The sequence below is a fragment of the Hemicordylus capensis genome, chromosome 5 (assembly GCF_027244095.1).
Source record: "Hemicordylus capensis ecotype Gifberg chromosome 5, rHemCap1.1.pri, whole genome shotgun sequence".
Classification (NCBI taxonomy): Eukaryota; Metazoa; Chordata; class Lepidosauria; order Squamata; family Cordylidae; genus Hemicordylus; species Hemicordylus capensis.
In genome coordinates, this window is record NC_069661.1 from 94,307,736 (window position 1) to 94,322,773 (window position 15,038).

The following is a 15,038-nucleotide window of genomic DNA, read 5'->3' on the forward strand; positions in this document are numbered from 1 at the left end:
GAAGACCAACCTTTCATCTTGAAATCAAAGAGGCTGCATACAGTGAATACCTCTGAACATTTGCAAACAATTTTGCCCTATAGAGGGACCACAGAGAGCTTTGTGTATAAAAAGAGCTTTGTGTGTTAAAAAGGTCACGGGTCAGTCTCTGACAAATTGTTAAAGAATCTCAGGAAGAAAGATTACAAAGGCCTCGGCCTGAATCCTTAAAGACCTGCTGCCAGTCAGAGTACGCAATACTGAGCTAGACGGACCAGTGGTCTGACTCCATATAGGTATCATTACGAGCTCGTATAGTTATATATCCCACAAAATATCCTTCTCATTTTTATCCTTGGCAGATGCCAAATCATATCAAAGGCTAAGGACGCTCAGGCAGTGGAATATCGTGACTACCATCCAGAGTGTCATCAGATCAAGGTAATAGATGTAAAAAATGTGAACATTAATGTAATCGTATATAATGCTGCATTAATGTACCCATACATAGCTATTTCTGCAGTTGTCTGGCTTCTGGCATTTTTATTAGCAATCAGTAAGACTAAAAGAGGAATCTGCACTATTTAATAGATATAGCTCCCCAGAGTACTATGAGTGAGCAAGAACAAGGCTCCATCTTTGTGAATTAAGAAAGGTAATTTGGGGCAAAGCTTGTCTCAAGTCCTCAGAACTCACATTATTTGCAGGAAGAATTTGACAAGGCAAGTTTCTCTGTTTCTGTTTTATCTTCTAGCAAGAGTACAGAAATCACCCTGATAGATTCCAACGAAAAAATAAAGAAATGATGACATTGCATTCTTTTCAATTTCACCATAGATTTTTGTTTTGGCATATTTTTAAAATATCTGGTGTTACATGTTTTCACATTACAACTGTACTGGATTTGGAGCACATTAAAAGACATTTGGCAAGAGAGTTCAATATGAAATATGCCAATGAATTACTATTATCTATAATAAACATTTGTTTCTGATTTATTTTGTGTTAATGTTGAAAGGGATTTTGATTTGTGTTTGCTGTCATTACCAATGGTTCTGTTCCTGGCAATATCAAAGAGTAATGAATATGAAGCTGTGTTATACTGAGTCAGACCACTCAACTCGGTACTGTCTGTCTCCACCAGGGTTAGGCAAATATGGCTCTCCAGCTATTGTTAAACTAAAACTTCCATCATTCCTTGGCAGTCAACTGGCAGACACTCTCCAAAGACTCAGGCAGAGAACTTCCTCAGACCTTTTGTTGGAATTGGGTAGGTCAGGGATTGAACCTAGACTCTTATGCATGCAAAACATGTACTCTTCACTGTGTGTCTGAATACAAATTAAGATTATACCAGCTTAACTGTCATGGCTTCCCTCAAGAAAACTAGAAATTGTAATAGTTTGAGGGGAGAGCACTAAGATTTATCCTGCAAGATCATCTACACCCCCTACATACACAGAATATACAGGTGAAACTCGGAAAATTAGAATATTGTGCAAAAGTCCATTAATTTCAGTAATGCAAATTAAAAGGTGAAACTGATATATGAGACAGACGCATTACATGCAAAGCGAGATAAGTCAAGCCTTAATTTGTTATAATTGTGATGATCATGGCGTACAGCTCATGAAAACCTCAAATCCACAATCCCAGAAAATTAGAATATTACATGGAACCAAGAAGACAAGGATTGTAGAATAGAACAATATCGGACCTCTGAAAAGTATAAGCATGCATATGTATTCAGTACTTGGTTTGGGCCCCTTTTGCAGCAATTACTGCCTCAATGCGGCATGGCATGGATGCTATCAGCCTGTGGCACTGATGAGGTATTATGGAAGACCAGGATGCTTCATTAGCGGCCTTCAGCAATTCTGCATTGTTTGGTCTCATGTCTCTCATCCTTCTCTTGGCAATGCCCCATAGATTCTCTATGGGGTCAGGTCAGGCGAGTTTGCTGGCCAATCAAGCACAGTACACTGTATACTTTTCAGAGGTCCGATATTGTTCTATTCTACAATCCTTGTCTTCTTGGTTCCATGTAATATTCTAATTTTCTGAGATTGTGGATTTGGGGTTTTCATGAGCTGTACGCCATGATCATCACAATTATAACAAATTAAGGCTTGACTTATCTCACTTTGCATATAATGCGTCTGTCTCATATATCAGTTTCACCTTTTAATTTGCATTACTGAAATTAATGGACTTTTGCACGATATTCTAATTTTCTGAGTTTTACCTGTAGTTCCTAGGATTCCCTGGGGAGAGACAATGACTTTTAAACCAGTTTAAGCCTGTAGCATAGATGTACCCAAAGAAACAGATGTATATTTTACACTAATAATCAAGCTGACTATTCCCTTAAGACTTCTACATATAGTCTTAGATCTCATACACTGTTCCTCCTTGCAGTTCTTTATTACAAATAGTTGTAGAGGTACAAAATGTTCATGCTAATTAGATGCAGTGTTTTCCTTCTACACAAGTATGAAATGTATTGCAAATGTCATGAGAAAACTTGTTCTCATTATTTTTTAACCCAGTTCTTGGGGAAAGAGGATGATGTGATTTGAATCAACTTCTATAACCTTTCAGCTTTTGTTGAATGCTTCACTAAGTCAAATCTCTGATCCTTTTTGAAAGTGTCCAATCCATTTAAAAATCTATCAGCCTGGTTTTCAAAGTGAAAGTGGGAATTATTTCATGGCACTACATATAGTAGGATGTTAGTAGAAATTATGGAACCATATTTCAAAGTTTCACTGGGCAGCATCCAGGCTTCTATTGAATAGCTCCTGAGTAGTACTATTGAGTAACTTACTATTGAGAAAGTTAGTCTGGATGCGGCTCACTGAATCATTAATTTGTAGATAAAATGTGTGTTAGATCTAATAATAATTTACCTTTAAATGCAAGGCCACTTCCCAAACTACAATTTGCAAAACATGGGATGTGGCCTTGAAGATTACTTTTTTAAAAACTTTCATTTTTCATGTTTACATTTTTTTAAACAAGGAGGTCACAATATAGTATTCCATTTTCATTACAGATCTGAGTCAATCAAAAGCACAAAAAGAACATAGGGACACAGGTATGTGTTTGAAACTTTAAATGTAGGAAGTAACTCTGCTAGAATCTGCCTTCTGTGCGAATCTGTATACCAATGAGTCTTGGCATTACTGACCCCTCTGGAGCTCTTCAGTTTTCTAAAAAGTCTAACTGGGTCCCTTTCATTTGGTCTTAAAGCTAGGTTTAATTTAGTTGGATTACACATTAAGCAGAGAGCTGTTATACCAGAAAGACCTGGTTTCTTTTACAGGATTGATATGATGTGTTTGAATTAATCCTAATCACTGATTGAGCAGAACTAGCCAGGGTCATCAGGTCTTTGAGGATCCTTGTATAGTTATGAATATCAAAGATCTGCATAAAAGCTTTGAGATCTTTGCATGCTTGTTCACAAATATGCAAGAATTCAGAATTGTTTAGGATAGCACAAACTTTGCCTCCAACAGAGGGCAGTAAGGCATAAACTCTTGTTTTTAAAAGGATTGAATCAAATGTGGGTTCAAACAAATGCTGCTGGCAATGTCATGTGTAGTTGAGATCAGTGTCAAACCTGGGTCAGAAGACAGAAGAAAGTTGACAACAAATGCACTTAAAACTGCAGAGTAACTCACCAATATCATGAGGCGGGTCTCACGATCAATAAGCCCGCTCTCCCCACAGATGAGCAGCAAGCCCTGCCTGGGCGGCCACCTACATGACTGCCGGCTCCATCATGGAGCCGGCGGGGGCTTGGGAGCTCGGGGGCCGTGCGCTCCCAGTAGTTCCAGCATGCCCTGCGCAAGCGCACAGGGCATGCTGGAGAGACCCCCGAGCCAGGAGCTGCTTTTTAGCCTCCCGGTCGGGGGTCTACTCATGAGTTGCTGTGGCACAGAGCCACACCATGGCAACACACGATCCAAAAGCTGCAATTAGTGGAGCACTCATTCCGCTAACCTCGGCTAAGGGGAGAGGGGATTAGTGGAGTTTACTGCTGGGAGCCGCACAGCTCCCGTGGTAGCACACGATCCACTAAAAGTGGGCTAGGCTCCTTTAGCCCGCTTTTAGTGGATCATGAGAATCTCCTCCATGACTTTTGGCAGAGGGGCATAGTTAGGGGATAGGGGGCCCATGTTCACCCCTCTCCCCAGTGGCCCCCCAGAGTGAGGGAGATAATGAAGAAAATAGGGAGGGGTGTAGCTGGAGGGCCCTCAGGAGCTGGGGGACCCGGGTTCTTTGAACCCATCCGCCCAATTATAGATACACCCATTCTGACAGTTGTTTACTACAGTAATATAGTGCCCTTGTGACCAGTCTATAGAATGCTATACCAAAGGTATATATGTGATGGCTGACATCCAGATGAAGGAAGTTGTCTGGACTGCATACTGGAAGTTGTGCAAACCTGTTGCGCTGGCACAAGGCTATTTCACTCACACATTTTGCAGAATCTGGAACTTACATTCCAGACTAGTGTTCTGCTAGTGCAAATGTGCTTGTACTTGTTTGCTGGTCAATGGACCGAATAAAGATGATTGAAGGCTTGTACTTGCGCAACAAGGTGTGCAAGAGTGCAATTTCTGTTTGACAGCTCAGGAGGGGAGATTTCTCCATCTGCCCCAGCTACAGTGGAGTACACAGGTAAGGGAGTACTGCTAATTAATGTTTTCTGGAGATATGGAGATAATGTAGTTTATTTGGAAAATCCATCAGGGATAGATCAAGACCTATTATGCCTCATGGCTAGCTACATACAGGAAGAGGAGGAAGAAGGAAGTCTGTCTCTCAGGTGCAGGAATGAAACCTGAGACTATCTATCCAACGAAGGCTAATTAGAGTAGAGAAAGTATGGTCACAGAGGAAATGTCCTTACTGGCTATCTCTACCCCTAATGCTTCTAGTGGTCAATAGGGTTGCAGGTGTTAAGAGTTGATGCCATCAGGAGCTGCATCTCCAGCATTTTCAAGATTGCAAGCATCCTTGTGAGTTTGCACAGCCATGTGGTTCTCTTGCACTAGCACAAACGTATTTGTTATGCATGCACTTCATTAGCTTGGAGCCCAATGTGTTTATTTACGGGTAAAGAAATATAAACCTTTAAAAATATATTTATTTTTAATCCTTTGGGAAATGCTTGATTGCTCATGGACAGACATGTTTAGAGGATCATGAAAGCTGTTTTTTTTTTTAAGGTATTACTAATATTCACTATGGAATTTTTTAGACAGCATTCAGTTCAGGCTGCATTAGATTAGATGGTTTTGACAGCTTTAGATTTAGACTGCATTATAATTTAAAAGGCATATAATGGAGAAGTACACAATGTATTATCCAGTTTTTTATATTGCCATTCGATCATTTGAATTATTGAAAGAGGGGTTGGTGTATTTCCCAAAGTCCAATTGGTGTGAATCATATCCCATTCTTTTCTTCTAGCTACTGATGCTTCATTACTATTTTTCATTACTTCTTTCTGGGCTAGTCACATAAGTGATCATGGCTAATCATGACAATATTGAGTGAGTGAGTGAGTGCCGTCAAGTCGGTGTTGACTCTTAGCGACCACATAGACAGATTCTCTCCAGGATGATCTGTCTTCAACTTGGCCTTTGAGGCCTCTCAGTGCTGCATTCATTGCTGTCGTAATCAAGTCTATCCACCTTGCTGCTGGGCGTCCTCTTCTCTTTCTTTCAACTTTCCCCAGCATTATGGACTGCTCAAGGGAGCTGGGTCTTCGCATAATGTGTCCGAAGTATGATAGTCTGAGCCTGGTCATTTGTGCCTCAAGTGAAAATTCTGGATTGATTTGTTCTATGATCCATTTGTTTGTTTTCCTGGCTGTCCATGGTATCCTCAAAATTCTTCTCCAGCACCAAAGTTCAAAAGTGTCAATGCTTTTTCTATCTTACTTCTTCAAAGTCCAGCTTTCTCATCCATTTAATGTCACGGGGAAAACCACTGTCCAAACGATTCTAATCTTTGTAGGTGTAGGCACGTCACGACATCTAAATAAACTTTCCAAGGCTTTCATTGCAACCCTACCAAGTGCTAGTCTGCTGCGTATTTCTTGACCTATGGATCCTGTACTGTTGACAGTTGATCCTAAAAGGCAGAAGCGATCCACCACTTCAATGTTTAGTCTTCTTGACATTAAATTGTAGTCCCATTTTTACACTGTGCTCCTTAACTTTCATTTCTAGAGCTTGCAGACAATCCACATTCTCAGCTATCAGAGTAGTGTCATCAGCGTAGCGCAGGTTATTGATGTTTCTTCCTCCAACTTTAAAACCATGCTCATCTTCTTCTAATCCAGCTTCTCTCAGTATATATTCAGCATATAAATTGAATAAAGAAGGAGAAAGTCTTGTCTTACTCCTTTGCCGATCTGGACCCACAAAATGTTTCACAATGTTCTGTCTGGACTGTGGCTTCCTGTCCTGTGTATAGGTTTCTTCTGAGAACAATGAGATGTTCTGGGACACCCATTTTCCTAAGGAAATTCCACAGCTTGACATGGTTGATGCAATCGAAGGCTTTTCTGTAGTCGATAAAGTACATATTGACTTCTTTCTGGTATTTTTTGGCTTTCTCAATTATCCAATGTGCATCAGCAATTATGTCTCTTGTTCATTGGCCTTTTCTGAAACCAGCTTGAACATCCAGCATTTCCCTTTCCATGTAGAGCTCTAATCTGCATTGGATGATCCTGAGCATTATATTGCTAGCATGTAAAATTAAGGATATTGTGCAATATTTTGCGCAATCTGTTAAGTCTCCTTTCTTTGGTATGGGTATGTAGACTGACCTCTTCCAATCTGTTGGCCACTGTGTTGTTCTCCAAATTTGCTGGCATAGTTTGGTTAAAGCCTTGACCGATGTGTCTTCTGTTGCCTGCCATATTTCTGTAGCTATTCCATCAATTCCTGTAGCCTTCCAACTTGGTAATGACCGGAGTGCTGATCTAACTTCATCTTCCCGTACTAGAGGTTCTTGCAAGTAAGGAATATCTTCTAGAGTATCTTAGATGTTTACATCTCCTGTACAGATTTTCAGTATAGTCCTTCCATCTCTGTTTGATCTTCTCTGAATCAGTAACTATCTCTCCTTTGGCATCCCTTAACATACCAATTTGAGGTTGGAACCTCCCTCTGAGTTCAGAGATCTTTTGGGAAACTTGCCTTGTTTTTCCATGTCTATTTCCATCCTCAAGGTCTTTATAGATGTCATTGTAGTATTGCTCCTTGTCTCTTCTAACAGCTTTCTGAAATTCCCTATTAAGTTCCTTCCTGAGGTCTTTATATTTTTTGACTTTGGCTTTTTTCCTTTTCTAGCCAATTTCCGCCATCTGTTCTGATATCCATTTTGCTTCTTTCTGTTTCTTGGTCTTCTGTTTCTTGGTCTTTGGCAGTATCTTTTCACATTCATCCTTAACAATTTCTTTGATTTCATTCCACAGTTCCTCTGGTTCCCTATCAATGAAGTTCAGAACTTCAAAGTGGTTCTTGATGTTCTCCTTGAAAATGGTGGGAACATTCTCAAGAGCATATCATGGAAGCTGGATAGCTTTGTTTTAGCTTTAGCTTGACTTGGAACTTGCAGATGAGCAGATCGGCTCCACAGTTGGCCCCCAACCATGTCTTTGCTGTTATAACTGAGCTCTTCCACCTCCTTGCACCAATAATGTAATCAATTTGATTTCTGTGTACTCCATCTATTGATGTCAATGTGTATAGGCACCACTTCGGTTGTTTGAAGAATGTGTTAGCAATGAAGAGATCATTGGCTTGGCAGAAACTAAAGTCACTTTCCCGCCGCCGCCTCTCCGGCTTCTTCGGGGCGGCCGCTTCTGGCCGCCCAAGATGGCTGCCGGGTGCCGGCGAGCGTGTCTCCCTTGCCCTGTTCTGGGCCTGCGCTTTGCGCAGGCGCAGAACAGGGCAGGGAGGCACGGACACACGCTTGGTGTCCGTCCACGGATGGACACCAAGCGTTTTATTAGAGAGGATTGCCAAAACAAATCCATAGTACCCCCCCCCAAATGCCATACAAACAAATTTCTTACACATCTGTGATAATTTTCACAATGGACAATTGTATGGACATATTGACAATGAAAAAGCACACAGTGGCAAAGAAAGAGTGCCAAGAGAGTAGCTGAAGAGTCAGAAGGTAATCAAAAGTTCCATTAGATGTATAATGAATCAAATGTTTCCTGTAGTGTATCACAGGAGCAGTTCTTATATTTACTCAGACTTGCTACTGCTCCATAAGATCCATTCTTGCTGTAATTCGTTGTGAACTCTCAACAGGTATCCTAGGCAAGCAGGTATCTAGGTAGTTTGTAGCCTGTTTCCTCCTGCTCTCAGCAGGGCTTCATCAGGAGAACTTTTTAGCAATTTGTCTTAGTGGCTCATTCTACAAAGAATAAAAAAACCACAATAGTACAGTGATCGCTTCACTATTAAAATACTTTCAACACACTCGTTATCTAAACTCAAAGAGAAAAAAGGTTTACTTACTTTGTTACACCTTACTTTAGATAACTTCCATTATTGGCTCTTTTCCAGTAGTTTCTTTTAAGATTGCCCAGTTGGGTCCATTCATTATGCACTGAATAATGTGATGCTTGAGCAGCTGTCCCAAAAGAACGGCTCAAAATGTTAGTCCTCTCCTCATCCGAAAACATAAAGGTATCAGCCTTGAAAGCCATATTGGTCAGTCGGATAGGATTACAAAAAGAAAAATGAGGAGGACATATACATGTTCCTATGTATATGGTTTCTTTCCTTCTTCATCATCCGTGTGTCCTCCTCATTTTTATTTATGTTAAAGGGTTGTCCACAAAATCTAACTGATATTAGTCAGTCACTGACCGCATTGTACCCAAATACTGTCATTGCTATATCCTTCTTGACTATGAAAGTAACACCATTCCTCGGGTTTTCGTGTCCTGAGTACTAAATGGTATGATTTTCTGACTGAAATTGTCCCATTCCAGTCCATTTTAATTCACTGATGCCTAAAATGTCAATCTGTAGTCGCTTCATTTCATTTTTTACTGTGTCGAGCTTTCCTATATTCATGCTTCTTATATTCCATGTTCCCATTGTAATTCTGTCTTTGCAGCTTTGGGTTTTATTTTCCTGCACAGCAACATCAGCTGTTGGACGTCAAAAAGGCTTTAGTCTAACCGCATCATAAACACCATCGCTACTCTGAGAGAGCCTTAGCTCTCCTCAGTAGCATGTTGAGTACCATCTGACCTGAGGGGCCCATCATCCAGCACTACATCGACAATCACTCTATTTTGTCTATCCATGTGGTTTTCTTGGTAAAATACAGGAGTGATTTACCATTGCCTTCTCCCACGCAGTATGAAATGATGCCTTTGTCATTGTCACTGAAGTAATCATCTGCCTCCATCACCTTCCTATATCGCTGCTGCCCAATATAGGTGCCTGCTTGCTTGGTGGAATAATTGAGGGAAAATGCAATCAATTGAGTGTGGGAACAAGAGAGGACAACACAAATGAACAAGTGAATGCTTTCGCAAACCATGCTGAACATTGTTGAAAAGGACAGCCTTTTCTGATACACCATAAAATGTTTCCAAAGTGTAATGAGTATTTCCAGCTCAGCCCTGCATATATCAGCATGAAACAGTATCAAATCTGACACTCCATATGACAAACATTATGCCAAAATTATGGAAAATATTAACAAATTAAGAACTTGTTTACAAAACTTCTTGGAATCTAAGCACAACATTTGACTAGTTTCTCTGCAGCAGTTGGCTTTCTACCTGTTGCTTTATTGATCAGGAACTGCATAAACTACAAAGTGTTCCAGATTTTATTTTCTGAGGATGATTTTTTTTAAAAAAATAAAAATAAAAATGTTTATTTCCAAGATTCCTGGGATGACTTGATACAGTATTTAACGAGCAGGCTGGAAATGTTTTTATGTATCACCTCTAAGTAAGATGTTGGTAATTTAAAAGCCTTTCCCTGACTTCCTTTCTTTCACAGCCTCCTCTGACCATAAGCCCCTGGCACTGGCAGAGGTTGACAAGAGGGTGAAGCAAGGGGGAATAAAAGGAGGAAGAGACTACAGTTGGAAAAACACTAATGAGGGGAAGCTTGCAGCTGCCTGAATTGCTGGTAGCCATGCAGATGTTAGTGATAGATGCCTCATGAAAGCCACAGATAGTCAGAGGGTGCTTCTCAAAGTGTAGAGGAGCCTCCAGGGAAGGAATGAAGCACACAGAGGGATTGACCCCCCCCCCCCGCACCTTATCTGAGAGGTATACATGCTGAGAAGGAGTCTACTGTAACTCCTATCATGTTTTCCCCACCCTTGCTTCTTACTGGTAGTTTATTTAGCCTTATGAGACTGGGAAAGCCAGTCGTGAAATCCGTTGAGGGGAAATATGGTCTTTCCACATTTCTTCGGAAAATGCTTATGGTCCAGGCCAATGGTGGCCAGCCATTTAACAAATCTGTCACACATCAGGCATAAGTACTCTTTTGTGCATTAGGATAGCACAATGCTGCCAGCTGCCTCAGGGTTTATTCTGCTTCTGATCTACTGTGCTAGTGTAGCCTGATTTGGCATCAAAGCCTCCTGTTCCTATTTAAGAATACCAGAGACCTGTGCCTCTTTTAGCAACCATGCCTCTGGTTGGTCAGCAATGGCCTGGAATGTCTGTGTAATGTCCAGAAAAATCTTCTAAAGCTCAGTAATTCAATAAATAGATTGTCGGCAACTGGAACAAGCTAATAATGAAAAGTTTTTGAACCTTTTCTACTTTTTAAGTTCTGTTTCATTTTTTTTTAATGTGGACAGGCAAATATAAATTGCCTGTGTCCATTCACATTTATTTTGTTTTGTTATTTTGGTTTGCTATGACTGGTTAGTTACAAAAATAAAAGGCACTTTGTTGTACAACTCCATACCTTAAGAACAGTGGCGGCTGGTGCGGGAACAGCCAGCAGGGTGGCGGGAAGCACCTTTAAGTGAACATTAGTAGGTGCTTACCTCCCGTACCTCCTGAAAGCTCTTCTCAGCAGCAGCATGCCACCCATCACCTGCTGCTGGCCTTCACACATGTGCAGAGGCCATTTGCTGGCCAGACAAATGGCCTCCACCAGCTGAGTGGTGGAGCTGATCCATCGCCGCAGTGAGTGCTGGGTGGCACACTGTTGCTGAGAAGAGCTTTCAGATGTGGTGGTACGGGAGGTAAGTACCTACTAATTTAAAGGTGCCTCCCGCCACTACCCCTGGCGACGCCCACATCAGCTGCCACTCCTCCAGAATTTTTCACAGATCTTCCTCTCCTAATGCAATTCCACCTGATGGGGAGCTTGTAATCAGCTTTCCTCATGAGAAGAAGTATTCCACAAGAGTTGACAACAGAGTTGGTGTCAATTCCTGGTGACCACAAAGCCATGTGGTTGTCTTTGGTAGAATACAGGAGGGGTTTACTATCGCCATCTCCCACACAGTATGAGATTATGCCTTTCAGTACCTTCCCATATCGCTGCTGCCCAATATAGGTGTCTCCCATAGTCTGGGAAACATACCAGCAGGGATTCACACCAGCAACCTCTTGCTCCCTAGGCAAGTTACTTCCCTGCTGCACCTTAATTTGATAAATGTTGTCCCTTCCCCCCTGACCATACAACAGAAGATTCTATTTTGAGTATTTGCTGCTGTAGGGAAGTGTGTATTAAACTCTGGCTAAGTAGGCACTAATGCTGACACGGAGTCATCTGCCTTCCAGTCCTCTCTGGGAAACTGAGTTCTATAGAGATCAGAGAAAATGGCTACAGAGTTCCAGGACCCTTAAACTTACATATCGTTTAAGAACATAAGTAGTTATTCAAATGTAGTCATGCTTGTTTTAGCCAGAGGAGGTACTTCTCATGTACTTTTGTGCAAATTATCATTGGGTATTCTTAATAAAAACAAATTTCTAATACTGAAATTGCTGGCCACCACTTTAAACAGCAGCGAAGTCACACAGATAGGAAACCAAACCATGCCAATATTAAATCTTTGAAAAAATATCTCATCTATTGTATATTTTGAAGACTTTGTGTAAAATAAGGTGATACTTCCCAATTACCTAAGGTAAAATGTGCCATCAAGCTAATTTTGACTCCTGGCGGCCACAGAGCCCTGTGGTTTTCTTTGGTAGAATACAGGAGGGGTTTACCATTGCCTCCTCCCATGCAGTATGAGAAGATGCCTTTCAGCATCTTCCTATATCACTGCTGCCCGATATAGTACCAGTGGGGATCGAACTGGCAACCTTCTGCTTGCTAGTCAAGCATTTCACCACTGCTCCACTTACGGTGGGGTCCAAATTACCTACAGATACCAAATTATGCATATACAATACTACCACTTAAATGCGCTACTTTTACACTAGGATATACTGGGTGAAAGCTTTATTTGTTTGTTTGTATTTTTGAGCAGAAATGCTGAATATAATGATTATATTTTAACTGTTATTGTTCTCGACAGATTTTTAACTCTAAATACCCATATCAATAATTCAAAAATTACATCATGCCCAAGAGAAGAAAATCCTTCTAGATTCAAATTTATTGTGATTCAAATTTACAATGTATGGTAATTATTTAATAAAATGAATAATGTTTGGAGTTGAAATCCTATGAATGTCAAACTGTCCTTTTACTTCCTTTTTGCAAGCACAATAAAATTCTATGACAGATATTTAATTTCTTGAAATTTCATGGCAGTGTAATCTACACAAAATGACTTTGCCCGGTCAATAACGGACCTCACCTACTAGTATTCTCTATTTTTTATATTCGCATCAAATATTCGATGCAAGTGAACAAATTACCACAAAACCCATGCTGCTTGCCCAACTTCCTTATGGTTTTGATGCTGTTCATCATCGAGGACCTTTCTTAATTCTCTAATCTGTGGTTAATCTATTCCATAGCCCAATCCTAGGCAAATTTACTCAGAAGTAAGACTTGTGCTTGGTAGCCATTAACTGCAGTGTTTGAACCAAGACTGTATTATATTTGCCTTGATCTTTTAGCATGCATGAAATTATAGATGTATTAATAGTTTTCAAGTGTACCTTTTCTGTATACATCACACTTTCAGTAACTATTGGCTCAAATATGTGAAGCAATGTTGTAGTTTTGTGTAGGATTACTTCACAAATATGTGAAGAAATGTTGTATTCCCAAATTATTGGTAGGAATAGGTAAACAGTAAAGGACCAATTTTGACATTTGATTAACTGTTTCTCCTTTCTCTCTTTATTATATTTTACTAGCTGACACTATCCAAGGTCAGGCCAAATGAGAGACAATCTTACAGCAGATAAGAGTTGACAGAGAATGTAGGCAAATAATAATCTGCGACTGATGATAATGGAAATGTCACTGAACTAGGAATTATTGTATGTGTGAGGGATCTTCCCCACCCATCTCCAATCCCAAACCCTTCTAAAAAGTAAAACAATATAGAATGGTGAAATGATAGATGAAAAAAAAAAACTATAGAAAGAATGAAATCATATTGTGGCTGGGAAAATATCGCAGCTATTAATGCTTCAATGATTACATCAACAGGCCTATCCATTTTCCATATTAGAAAAGAGAACCACTAATGTCATTTTCAGTAAGAAGACAGTTTTGTTTCAAAGACAGTTAAAATTTCAATCTGTGAAGTCTAACAAATGCAAAAATGCAACAACTCCTACATGTGTTTACCATCTTAATCAGCTGCAGTACTTCAGTTTAGAACTTACTATCATTTTAAAAAAAATATTTTCTCTTATATTAAAACCAGCAGTTAATGAAAATAATTGGAATCTTTGCAAAGGATTCTGTTTACAATATGTATGCAACTGTTCCCACTTAACAGAGATAGTCCTTATCTTTAGATAGCTATGCCTGGTAAAATCTGTTCCTTTTTGTCTCCATGTTGCCTTTTGGTGGGTGATACTCAAGTTTTAAACATTTGGATTTTTGCCTGCTTAAGTGCCATCAAGTCGGTGTTGACTCCTAGCAACCACATAGATAGATTCTCTCCAAGATGATCTGTCTTCAACTTGGCGTTTGAGGTCTCTCAGTGGTGCTTTCATTGCTGTCGTAATCAAGTCCATGCACCTTACTGCTGGCCGTCCTCTTCTCTTTCCTTCAACTTTCCCCAGCATTATGGAATTCTCAAGGGAGCTGGGTCTTCACATAATGTGTCTAAAGTATGATAGTTTGAGCCTGGTCATTTGTCCCACAAGTGAAAATTCTGGATTTATCTGTTCTGTGATCCATTTGTTTGTTTTCCTGGCTGTCCATGGTATCCTCAAAAGTCTTCTTTTGAGTATACCAAAAGAAGAGTTCACCAAAGTTCAAAAGCGTCAATGCTTTTTCTAGCCTGCCCACCCCCAGTAAGGCAGAGTGGTCATCAAAGCAAACCCATTTGGCTCCTCCTTTTCTAAATATTTCTTCTATCACTTTGGTCTACCATAGCAAGTGCTGCCTGAACACAACCTGAATAACCAGAAATAAAAATGGGTATGTATGGGTGCAAAGAGATAAAGATGCAGCAGTGAACTGGAGTTTGTCCAATGTCCATCCTGGTAGCTAGTTATACTGGAATACATGGTTTTGGAACAGCAATGTGTGTGTTCACATATATAGTACAGTTTTGTGAGTTAGGAGCTATCAATAAGTGTGCACAATAAAACGTTAACATATTTGGCAAGTACAATTGTTTTGCACTTCCTTCAGTGATCACTTTCTTAATGAAGTGTGGCAGCAGGAATAAAGATCAAGTGTAGCATATGAAGTCTTCTAAGCTGGTATTAAAATAAGAATGGTGTTAAGTGGTCTTTGTAAAATTTGTTATAAAGACTCATTGCACTCTGTTTAGATACAACTCAGTAGTTGTATTATATATATAGACCCATGTATAGGAAACAGAGCATACTAAATGGTCACTTGGGTTCATTTGTTCCCTTA

The 15,038-nt window shown here is 40.1% G+C and overlaps 1 long non-coding RNA gene across 2 annotated transcripts in view; it reads left to right on the forward strand.

The window, feature by feature from the left end:
• Positions 1–13,296, forward strand: part of LOC128328432 (uncharacterized) — a 113,023-nt gene extending 99,727 nt beyond the window's left edge. For both annotated transcript variants that reach the window (XR_008309209.1, XR_008309210.1), the window contains exons 2-5: positions 342–420; positions 1,124–1,249; positions 3,035–3,076; positions 9,154–13,296. This is a non-coding gene — a long non-coding RNA (uncharacterized LOC128328432). The remainder of the gene's footprint in view (positions 1–341; positions 421–1,123; positions 1,250–3,034; positions 3,077–9,153) is intronic.
• Positions 13,297–15,038: the final 1,742 nt, after the last annotated feature.